At 48.2% G+C, this 11,902-nt stretch overlaps 1 pseudogene; it reads right to left on the bottom strand.

Moving 5' to 3' along the window:
* Nucleotides 1-1,916: 1,916 nt before the first annotated feature.
* LOC139667176 (histone acetyltransferase KAT6A pseudogene) lies at nt 1,917-2,641 on the bottom strand (annotated as a pseudogene).
* Nucleotides 2,642-11,902: the final 9,261 nt, after the last annotated feature.

The raw sequence follows: 11,902 nt of genomic DNA, 5'->3' as shown, positions 1-11,902 counted from the left end.
TTTATGTGTGTGTGTGTGTGCACTTATGCGTGCACATAACACCTGTCATTTTGCATTCATGCATGTGTGTGGTACTGTGTCAGTTACAAATGTCTGTGCATGCGTGTGTGGTCCCATGTCATAATGCACTGTTTGTGTTTACGTCTGTCTGTGTGTGTGTGTGTGTGTGTGTGTGTGTGTGTGTGTGTGTGTGTGTGTGTGTCCCTAACGCCTGTCACTTTGTGTCTATCTGTGCGTGTGATTGTGTCGGTTCCATATGTGAGCGTATGTGTGTGTGTGTGTGTCCCTGCCCCTAAGCAGCAGAGGTTAGCGGCCGGCTGCTCTCTCTGATCAGGTTACACAAGTGGGTGTGTTCCCTCACTCCTCTGTCGCCTGCATGTCTGCCTCTCCCTCTCCCTAACTCACTCATTCTCTCTCTCTCCTTCTTTCTTTCTTCTCCCTCCATGTCTCTGCCTCTCTCTCCCCCTGTCTGGTTAGAGAGGCTTGTGGCATGCGTCATCCAGGCCTCTTCCTCTGGCACCAGTACAGACCACCTCTCTCTCTTCCTTTCTTCCTTCCTTCCTCCCTTTCTCTCTCTCCCCCCCTCTCTCTTTCTTTCTTTCTTCCACCCATCTCCTGACAGCTATGACAGGGAGCAGCCCTGCAGCTGGTCCACAGTCCCGGCAGGAGGCTGGGAGCCACGTGACTCTCTTGCCTGACCTCCTCCTCCACCTCCTCCTCCGCTGAGAGCTGGCCCACCAGCCGCCCACCCAGCGTACCTCTCACACTGCTTGCTGGGATCACAGTACACACACACACACACACACACACACACACACACACACACACACAGGGCCAGGCCCCTGTAAGTTTGTCTCTCATACGCGCACCTGACAGAGCAAGGTAACGCTGCCCGACTGTGCTCATTGATGTCTTTCTAACACATGTCCTGACCTGATACCAGTCCTCACCCAACACACACACACACACCGCTTAAACCTTAAAAGCAAGAGATTTACTTCAATTCGGTGAAAGCTTGCTCGTTCTCACATCTGCTTGATCTTACATCTGTTGTCCAGCCCTTCACAGCCACCCCAGAGACAACTTTGCACCATGTTGACTCTAAACCATATGTAACACTGGTTGGAAATGCACAAATGGAAGTTTACATTCACACAGTCAAAGCCCTTAGTATGGTGTAAGACTGCAACTTTGCAGGCCGTGATCAATCTGAACAAGCAGTGAAAATATGTTGTGATCATGTTTCGGTCATTGCGGGTTTATAAATGTGGACATTTCAGGAGAGTGTGCGCAACAGCTGGAATAAATGCAGAATAAGGATAGGGGTGCATTGCGAAAAGTTGAAAAAAGGAGCAAATGTGCAACTTCAAAGATAGAAAGGGTGTTTTTCATTACTTTCACAGACCATGCTCATCGATTAGTTTCCGGTGCTGGAGCACATGTGAAATTTTGAGAACTAATGCCACCGTAGAGCTTTACCGCAACTACAGTTGTTTTTTCAGTGGGGTTTCAGTGATCTGGTCATAAACATCTGATGCTATCAGACCAAAGTGCTTTATACCCACTTGGTGTAAAAAGAACCATTGTGACTGTCCTTTCCTGTCCTGTTTTTCATTCAACTTTTTGCATTGCTTTATGTATTTAGGACCATGTAAACCTCTGCTATCAATGGGAGCCTGATTGTCTCCAGCATTGCTCTGACTAAACAGATATCAGCAATGCACTCAAATCAGGTTTTTATCACCAATTAATGAATGCATCTTGGCACATCACATCTAAGTGACATGCCAAAATGTGCCAATGCCCATCATAAAATGTGACTAGGTGTGTATTATTGCATGTATTTTGGCCGTGTGTGTTTGTTGTGTATGTGCTCATTATTGCATGTTTATTTGTGGTGTATGTGAAGACATTACCTTGTCTTTCTCATGGGGCAGCAGGCGGACGGGTGGCAGCGATTCCAGGGATACTGTCCCTGTCCCGTCATCCAGGGAGCCGCTGCGGCTGATGAGGCGGAAGAGCGGGCCCTGCTTGGCCACGCGGCCGTGGGCCACTGCCCTCTTCAGGGCCACCCTCAGCTGCTGGTGGAAGAGGCCAGGCCCCATGGAGCCGCTGCCTGACAGGTAGGCTGCCACATCAGCCTGGCACTTGAGGAAGCGTTCGATGCTTTTTAGGGTGGAGCCACCGGCCTCATGGAGCCCCTCCAACGAGCGCTTGATCAGCTTGTTCCAGTCAAGTCCCGGCTTCTTCCCCGAGTGGGAATGGGAATGGGAATGGGAATGGGAATGGGAGTGGGAGTGGGAGTGGGAGTGGGAGCTCCCACCGCCACTGCTTCCACTTCCACCTCCTCCTCCAGAGCTGCCACTACCGCGGGGCTTGGGCAGGGCCAGGCGCCCAGGGTTGTCAGGGTCCTTGTAGGAATTAAGGCCCTTGTTGGAGACCTTAAGGATGGTGCCATCCTTGACGCTGAGCTCCAGCTGCTCCAGCACCGTCTTGCGGTCCAGGCCATGGGACATAGACACAGCATTGCAGATACGTTCCTCTGACGGACGCTGCTTCTGCTTCTTCACCTTCTTGATGGCCTCCAGAATCCATTGGGTGTACATCGGGTTGGCCAATTTCACCATGGCTGCGGTCTGGGTGGGTGCAGGGGCCCTGGGGCCTGATTGCGACGTCCACACACAAAAAACAGGGACCGTAGGCCAAGGAAAGACCCGGCCTGCGCCCTAGCGCCGCCTCCTCCTCTTTCACCTCCTCCTCCTAGCCCTCTACCTGCTGACTATCCTTTGTCCTGGGGCCGCACAGAGAGTCCCTCAGAATCTGAGTATGAGAAGCACGGTAAGGAGCAGCTGACCATAGCATAAACCTCCTGAGCCAACCCCCCACCCGGTAAAAGCTGGTCCACCCACCACCCACTCCCGGCAGGGTGAAGTTGCCTGGGGGAGCGCGGGGGGGAGTGGGGTGGAGCAGCAGGTCTATTAGCTGCTGGAACTGTCACAACACACACTATGAGAGGGGCTTTCACACAACTAAGGTGTTTCCCACCTTCACCTGTCGCAAAATACCAAGACACGCACAATAAAACCTGTTGAGTCAGTTTTCAGTCAACAAACTAGCCAGCTATATCTGTGAGTTGTGAAAAATGACCATGATCTTTCAGAGGTGAATTTCACGTTTCAGTTGATAGAGGTCGGCAGTGGAGAAAAAGACGTTTTTTGTGGAATATATCAGACTCCACAGGACGAGGTTTTTTTTTTCTGTGTCCTTGTTCCTTCTCCTCTTCACTCCTCTCTCGCTGTCTTTCTGTCTTCCAGCAGTCTGGGCTTCTCAGCTGTGGGACGGAACAGATATCTCACCCCAGGGAGCAGCCAGGGCTGATCACCTTCATGCCTATTGCACTTCAGTAGTCGACACACCCTGCAGAAACAAAAAGAGAACACACACAGAGCCAGGGGTCAGAGAAACTTTTAAAAAGGCAAAACAGTTAAACACTTCCTGATTCAGTGGGGGGGGGAATTTAGAGCAAGCAGTCAAATTAGGTTTTCGCAAAATAGTTTAGTTTGGGTGAGATACATTTTATGAGTGTTTTTAAGTCATAAGTTTATAAGTGTTTCCTCGTTTGTTTCTCCTTGTCTCCACTATTTCACAAAATTCAACCACAGACACACTCAGAGATGCCACAAAAATCCAAATACCCCAGTACCACAATGCAGCATCCTCACAACAGTATGTAAACAAAGCCATGCTTGCCCACAAAAATCATCATAAGGCCTGTTAATGTCCCTTTCTTTTCACTTGATAATCTGTAGCAGTCACAGATAAAGCCTGTATTTACTTGCTAAACGCAAGTTACAATGGTGACTAATTGAGACTTAGTATGTTATACCAGCTACAGTAAATATAAAAAGGATCCTTCTGACACAGTGACATGGTTTGGCATGCTGACAATCACATTGTAAAACAGCAACACTAGCTTGGTGCCTTTGTTGTCAATATTTAGGCTTATCAACAACTCCAAAGTTTCCCCACCATTCTTTGGTTTGAAAACAGATTCACAGGCAGCAACACTACAGGGTCTGGGAGTCTGACAGTTCTGTTCTGGCTCTAAGGACTTACCGATCCAATGGTGTGTTATTCACAACATTCCCAATTAGAAAATGAAGCAAACAGTACAATCACCCAGCTGATGCATCTCACCTCTGAACAATTTGTTCATCAATTTAAAAACAACCACCTTTATCCAATTTCATGGAAACTACTACCACTACCAAAACAGAGCCAGCTAAACATCAGTATGGTCAACCTAACCTACTTCTAACATTAATATTTTGCTAACTTCAAATGCTTGGTTGCCTGAGTAGATAAAATTGGCGCGTAGTGCTGAGGATATAATTTAAGTATTAATAGGTATATAAGGGTAAACAACATCATTCTGAAAACTACACTAGGAAGCTGACAAGTAAGCTAGTTGGGTTGCTAACGTAAACATGATGCAGTCAAAACACAGGCTGTTAGCAAACATTAGCAGAGAAGCTAACTAAAATCAAAGCCAAGTCAAATGTCGCATTGCCAAACTGTTTCCTGGACTGCTGTTTACTCTCGCTGATATGATAACAGACAGCTATCTGACAACAAGCCTTCCCGCTAACTGCTGTTGTTTAGCAAGCTAATGTTAACAGCTAGCCAACACGCTAACGTTAAGATAATGTTACTGCTACTCGCTAGCCCGAAACGTAAACAGCGTGAAACAAACGGTTAGCCGGTGCCTTGGCATAAAAAGACAACATTTCCGCCACGGCCATGGTTTCTAACAATACCAGCCATCACACCGCAACAATCACAACGAATAATCTCATTTCGAAAGTCACAGATGATATTCACGGTGAGATCGCGGCCTTGTAAAAGGCACAATGCAAGTTGCAGACGGCCATCACGGCTAACGGGCAAGTGCAAAAATTAAGATATCATAGCCGCAAATTTTGCCGTGTTACATGTTTTGCGGCCTCCCGCTCAGCCTCGGGTGCGGGTGAAAATCCCCTGCCCGCTCAGACGCGTCTTTACAAACGGTCCCCACCTCGCTGACTTCCTCCCTCCACCAGCCGCCCTCCCACGTAACACTACAGCCTGCGGTGCGGTGAAGACAAGGCCGCTGGAGCGGAGTAACTAGGCCTCGGCTCCCCCCTCCGTACCCCCCCACCCCACCTCCGCGATCACCATCCCTCCGTACCCCTCTCTCCCTCTACCTCTCGCGGTTCCCCAGAAAGCCCGAGCTGGTCCGGTTCGGGTTTCGGAGGGAAGCCCGGGTAACGCGGGCCGTGAAAAAAATCTCGTCTCCCCCATCCGGGCTCCGCTGCTACTCACCGGAATATCGTGTCGAGTCGCCGAGGAGAAGGTGCCAAATCCGTTCGAATCGGAGACAACAACAAGCCTAAAAATGCAGCCAGAGACCAGAGGCTCCAGAGCCGACGCCATCTTTGAGTGAAACAGGAGCTCGGCTGGTGGGGGAGGGGGGAACACTGAACCGTCAGGCAGGGACCAAGGGACCGTCTGCATGGTGCGGGGCGAACAGCCAGGCAGGGGGAAAAAAAATTCACTGCAAGGCAAGAGGGGGGCGGCAATGCAAGGGGGTGGGCAGCGGTGGTGCTGTTGCCGTGAGAGGGGTGTGGATATCGGCTGAACACATGAAATGGAAGAAAGGGACAGATGGTGGTGGTGTTGTAGGAGGAAAAAAAAAATAAAAAGAGGGGAATAGGTGTTCACGCTTTCTCCGCTGTACGCGCACACAGACATAGGGAGCGTTCAAGGGAACGTCTACATTTTATTCACCAACTGGGGAGAAATCAAAGCCAGCGAGTGTGGTTTAACGTTAGAGGGTATTTAAAGATCAAAGTGAGACACCCCTCCACACTGCAGTCTATTGTAGCAGCTGTGTGTTTTTTTAGCTGAAGATGGGAAGCCAGCCACACAGATCCAGTCCCTAGAGATGATCAGATGTTGCAGTGTAGCTATCTGGAGTAGTAGTCTATTACACGGTGAAGCATATTATTATCTGTCTATGCAGAGCAGTCTACTGATGCATTGCTAGTCAGACTGTGATACAGAGCTAATATTATCTTCGCACCCAAAAGAAAACGATTATGTAAACTGCCCGCAATGCCAATCCACTTTGTTACATTACATTAAATGACAGCTGAGCCTAATACTTTTTTTTTTCTCCTCGTAATTTATGTCTGGAAAAAGGAGGGTTGTTTTTTTTTTTTTGTTTGTTTTTTTTACAGCTGTCAGTGCCACATAAATTGCAGCATCTGGTGACAGATGGATGCACCATAATGTAAAGGTATCACTCTCAGTGCATTTGAATCTGCATAATGCTCAATAATTTAAAAGTGACTTAACACTAAATGTGACCAAATTCTGGATGTTGTGAAGCCTGAAAGGAAAAAAAACTACATTAAGTAAGAGACTAATGATCATAGTTCAGATTAATTTAGGGTGGGGAGGGGGGGGGTACTTCAACCTGAGGACCAGGGTTCACCCTCCCACACACACAGACATACACACAGTCTGCCCCAGTGTTGAAAAGCATCCGCCCTGCTGAATCCCTACCAGCTCCAGTTCTGTCTCTGACCTCTGACCTCCCTGTGGAGGGAGGGGGCAAACAAAAATCACATATTGTATCACATATTGCCCTGTAAATTATGTATCCATTAATCTGCTACGCCACAGGAACTTTGAACAACTTCAGTGTCGCCCATCTTTATTCAGAGGCCAAATAATCAATAGAGGGAAAAACGGATTTTTTTGCTGGCTCAATTTCACGATCGCAGTGATACAGAGACACTTGTGTTGTCTGTGGAAATCTGGCAGCAATCTTCCTTTTCTATTACAGGCTAATGCTGAAAGCTCCCTGGGTGCAAATTAAATTATCTGGAGCTTTGTGTAAAATGATGTGTACAGCAGTCCTTTGAGGGGGATTATAGAGTGTCTTATAGGGAGCAATTAGACCTGAGGTTTTCCCATGTTAGCGCTGTCTTGTGAGAGGCCGAGCTGCTGAGAAGCACAGTGGCGATCAAATAAAACTGGTAAGGTCACACTTTATTCGCCGTTTCCCTTGCACTTCTTCGGGGACCGATAAATCACATGCCAATGACAAGGCACTAATTATAATTAACGGTAGTGTTATTGCACAGATAAATAGTGTGAAGTGTTAACACATAAATGGCCATTAGTATTCCTCCTGAGGACTCGCACATTACATCAGTGTGTACAGTAGGCCAGCTAACAGATGGACAATACTCAGGAGAAGCTTGCACCAGATCTATCATTCCTGGCCATGAATAAGTAATGCCATGCACCATGATCCACAGCAGAGGCCATGTTCACCGATACACGTCGGCAGAAACAAAATAATGGCTTTGGGGGGGGTGATTTTGCTGGAATTCTGATGAAGGTGATATTGATTTCCAGTCAGATGAACGGAGGCAGAAGCACAACTTGGAAGAGTTTTGTTCCAAATTGAGATATCCTCCATTCCAAAAGAAGATGACATGACCTTTTACAGTAATTGCTGGAATGAGGCCAAGGGTGTAGGTAATCTCACTTTACCCACTTTTATATTTGCCAAAGAGAGTTTACTCCCCTTTTTAAGATGATATGAATGTTTGTGATATAAAAAAAAAACACAGTATACCGTATAGTACATCATATCTGACTGATGTTAAGTAATAGGAAAGAAAGAAAAACATAAATCAATGCTTTTCTGAAAATATAGGCCTTAGTGATTTTTGTTTAATTTGGTGGTTGTTTGGATATCACCCACCTTTTTATTTCCCACTACATGAGGACTAAAGTCACTATGGATTATTAAAACATTTGTTTCCAGAAAGTTAACACGTCTGCTCATCTGTGTGGTTGAAATAGCGAGCGATTGAACACAGTTTTCAAGTTTTACAGCGAAGACCCCTGGCCTTGCGTTTTATCTTCGGGGGAAAAAGGGAGACGTGTAAGCCTTGGCTCCCTTTCATCCTCTTTAATCCCCCCTCTTTTCTTTTTTCTTTTTTTTTTTTTAATTTCTATTCTCTGTGCATCCACCTGCTAGGGGCCCTGAGCCCCCAGCAAGCAGCACCAGTGTCCACCTGCCCCCTGCGAGCCTCCCCTCCTCTCCCCTCCCCAACACACACACACACACCCCGACCCCTCCGCTGTGTTAACCACATCCCCTCCACCTGATGCACAGCAGCAGCTCCTGCTCTCCGGGCCTGCTGTCGGGCCTGCCGGCTCTCGCCCCGCTCTGCCTCTTCTTGCCTCTGGTTCCCGGTGCTGAAGCTGGACCTTTGCCAACCAAAACAAACTCGCGGCATCTCTTTGAGTCGGGAAAAAAGACATTTCACGGCGCGATTACCGTGTTTGTTTTGTTGTTGTCGTTGTTGTTGATGCTGTACTGTTGTCACTAGCTTTCTCGCCTCGCCCTCTCGGTCACGCTTGGTTATGCTGTCTTAACTGACAGCAAGTGTTTCTTTCTCGGTTGATTGTTTATCATTTATCTTTTTTTTTTGAAAAAGTCAAGCTCTGACTTGGCCGATTTCCACACAGGCCTATAAATAAGTTTGGTATTGTTTTCCTCTGTAAATCCCATTGCGGTAACGTGTCGGATCCCCTATTGTGAAATACACTTAAAATAGGATCTGATTGATTGCCTGTTTAGTTTCAGTAAATGAGGATGTTTACAAATTGAGCTCAGCTGAGAGGTCCAGCAGGAACATTCTTCAAGTAAACAAGGCTTCTTGACACATGAGTAATTTACTCTTAACCCGTACCGCATCCTCGGCAGCTTTATGTACATGTGTGCAGGGGAGAGGGGCCGGTGAGCTGTCGGGACCTGCAGAATCACAGAAGAGTCACACAACTGGAAATGTGGAAATGACTCAGCTGAGAGGAAAAGTGGGAAAGGCATCCTCTCCCGGCCTGTTGCTTGTGTCCTTTACTTTGTCAACAGGAAAAAAAAGGGAAATGCAGCGATTGAGCGCAGCTGTGAGTGACTGCAGTCAGTCTGTGCAGAGCCATGTATCAAATGCAGAGTTCCTTTTTTTTGGGGGGGGGGGTGCCGGCTGGAACCCCGTGCACGGACAGCGAGGCCGCGGCCACGGCTGCTTTTTTGTCCGTGTGAAACTAGCAAGCTTCCTGCTGGGGCTGGCTCCTTGCCAAGTCCCAAAACCCCAATCCTACCGCCCCCCCTCCCCCCTCCACCCTCCACCCTCCACCCTCCAATCCCAGCTCCCAACTCCCGACTCCGACCCCTCCCATCCTGGTAAGGGCTGAAACATACAACGGAAATTTCCAGGGCCTGTCCGCCCCCGAGAGCGTGCCCCCACCCGTCCCGTCCTGTCCCCCCCCCCCCCCCTTGCCATGAATCCAAAGGGGGGACGGAGAGCAGCTGGAAGGTGAAGTGCGGCTCGTTGGGAGACACACACACACACACACACACACACACACACACACACTCAAGGGGACTGAGCCCTGAAGTCAAGCCAGACACCTCTCGCGCGCCCAAGTACCGGCAGAGCTCCTCCTGTGTATGTGCGACCCCCCCCTGAAAAACACCGCCTCCTTCACTGGAGCTCAGGAGTGCCTCGGAGTGCCGTGGAGTAGCACTTGTACAGTCGTAGACATTAAAGACGAGGAGGGAATTGTGGAGAACTACTCGCTTTGACAAATCAATTGTCCTGCTGTGGTTAACAGTCTTTTCCAGTGTGCGTACGTTTCAAGCAGGGGCCTCTGACAAGGCAATTAACATGCACAAATAGCTCTGACTTTAACACAATTAATCCCAGCAGAGCGGAGGCAACAGTCGCGGTAATAGATAGCACCTCGGCAGGAAAACCCCTGACACATGTATTTTTCAATTTTCAGCAAAGCAGTCGCTTCTGTTCACTCTGTTAGTGGCTGTGTTTTCTTTTCTTTTTTCCCAGGTTCACTCCCTCTACCATTTCTAAAGGAGATGCTTGTTTCCCCCTGCTCTAATACATTCCTGCTTGTTGTGTAGTCCTGATCACCTCTCCGATAACACGAGCCACCGCTGTGCATTATCACTCGCTGATGCCCTGTATAGCAGCTTGGCAGCCTAATTCCAAGCCACTACCAGCAGCAGCCATGGGCAAAAAAAACCCCCAAAAAAACAAACCCACCAACGTCCCAGACAAGTCTAGACATTGAAGCGGAGAGGAGGGAGTGTGTGCACGTTCAAAATACTGACCAGGTGCTTGATAGAAAAGGCGAGACAATGGAATTGAAAAGAAAATTGAAAATCTCACACACACTAGTCTGATGCTTCCTTAGTGGTTTAACCAGCAGCGTTTAGATCTCAACTTGTCTTCATTAGGCATACAGTCATGAAAAGGCCAAAGTGTATATACAGGATCTATGTATCTCTATATAAACCTGTTCATTTTTTACTGTATACAACCTCAGTTTGAGCCTTCACACCTTGACACATGCCACACTACAATGCCTTCCAGCATTTTCTAATTCTGTCTTAATACGTTTGGGAAGGCTTAGTCATGGATTAAGTTTGTTCTGTGCATCTTTGGGCAATCCACCCTGGATCTGTGTCTGTGTGTGAGTGTGTCTGTGTGTGTGTGTGTGTGTTTTGAATGTCAAGACACCAGCAGGTCGAGGAGCAAGGCGTTACACAGCGTCAGAGCACTTTTGCCCGGGAAAGTTCACTCATGAATAACAAACGGCCCTGCAGAGATGTCCTCCTCGTTTCCCGTGCGACAAAGAGCATCTACTAGCTGCATCACATGCTCGTGTCTTGTTTGGGCTCTTTTGTATCCAGACCTCCCACAGTACAGGGCTCCTTTCCCCAAGTCCAAGTCTCGGAGGAGCAGCTCCGCAGCGAGTCTCATGTTTGCAGAGCAGGATGCACCTCAGACAACAATGCAGCCTCCAGGACTCACTCACTCACTCTCTCTCTCTCTCTCTCTCTCTCTCTCTCTCTCTCTCTCTCTCTCTCTCTCTCTCTCTCTCTCTCTCTCTCTCTCTCTCTCTCTTTCCCTCTCTCTCTCTCGCACACATTCCTGTGGGCCTGGTGGTGGGGGACTTAACCTCTGGAGCTCAGCAGGCTTTGTCTACTGCACACCCCCCCCCCCCCTCCTTGCCCACCACAGGCCAGCTCAGCCTCTTCCCCCACCTTCTTACCAGGCCCTCACTTACACAACAAGCTTTCCTCGCATCGGGCCCCAGAAACAGGAACGTCTACAACCCCCTTAATCAATTCCATTAGGGGCTGGGAGTGAGATTTATGTCCGAAAGGATATGCCGGTTAATGGGCGAATGAACCCAAATGGTGTGTTATTCCTTGATTTTTCATCAATATGCGCCATGCGACGTATATTAGAAGCCAGTCATTTATATTAATGATGCCACTTTCAAATTACTTTCGGCGTAATGGGGGCAAAAAACGTGTACGTTTCCATGAACGATGAGCCCTCCACGGCCGCCCCAAATCGCATTACAGAGCCAATCATGATCTGTGTTGTTATTATGTAAACCGTGGCGAATCAGTTACTCATTCAATACGATCCGTAATTGAATAATTAGATTCTTGTCTGTGTAAAGATATGCATGTTTGTCTCCCCCCTGTGCTAGCGAGAGGCAACAGATGGAGCATGTTATGTAATCATACTGATGTAAATTAAAATCACCCACGATCCCGGGAGACGTGTAACAGCGTGGCCTGATTATACTTATCACAGCGAAGGTGATAAATACTTTCAGTCCTTTTGGATAACCGCCCCCGACGACAGTGACAGAGAACGGCGCTGTGTTTTTCCACACAGAGAAAGACAACAGAAACTACTGCAGAGAGCGATGATAATATCGCTTCTCATCCATCACGCTTTTT

Source organism: Centroberyx affinis, unplaced genomic scaffold, assembly GCF_046629955.1.
Source record: "Centroberyx affinis isolate AG114_WGS23_722 - 3 ecotype Tasmania unplaced genomic scaffold, CSIRO-AGI_Caff_v1 ptg005349l_1, whole genome shotgun sequence".
Lineage (NCBI taxonomy): Eukaryota > Metazoa > Chordata > Actinopteri > Beryciformes > Berycidae > Centroberyx > Centroberyx affinis.
This window is presented reverse-complemented; position numbering and strand designations above follow the sequence as displayed.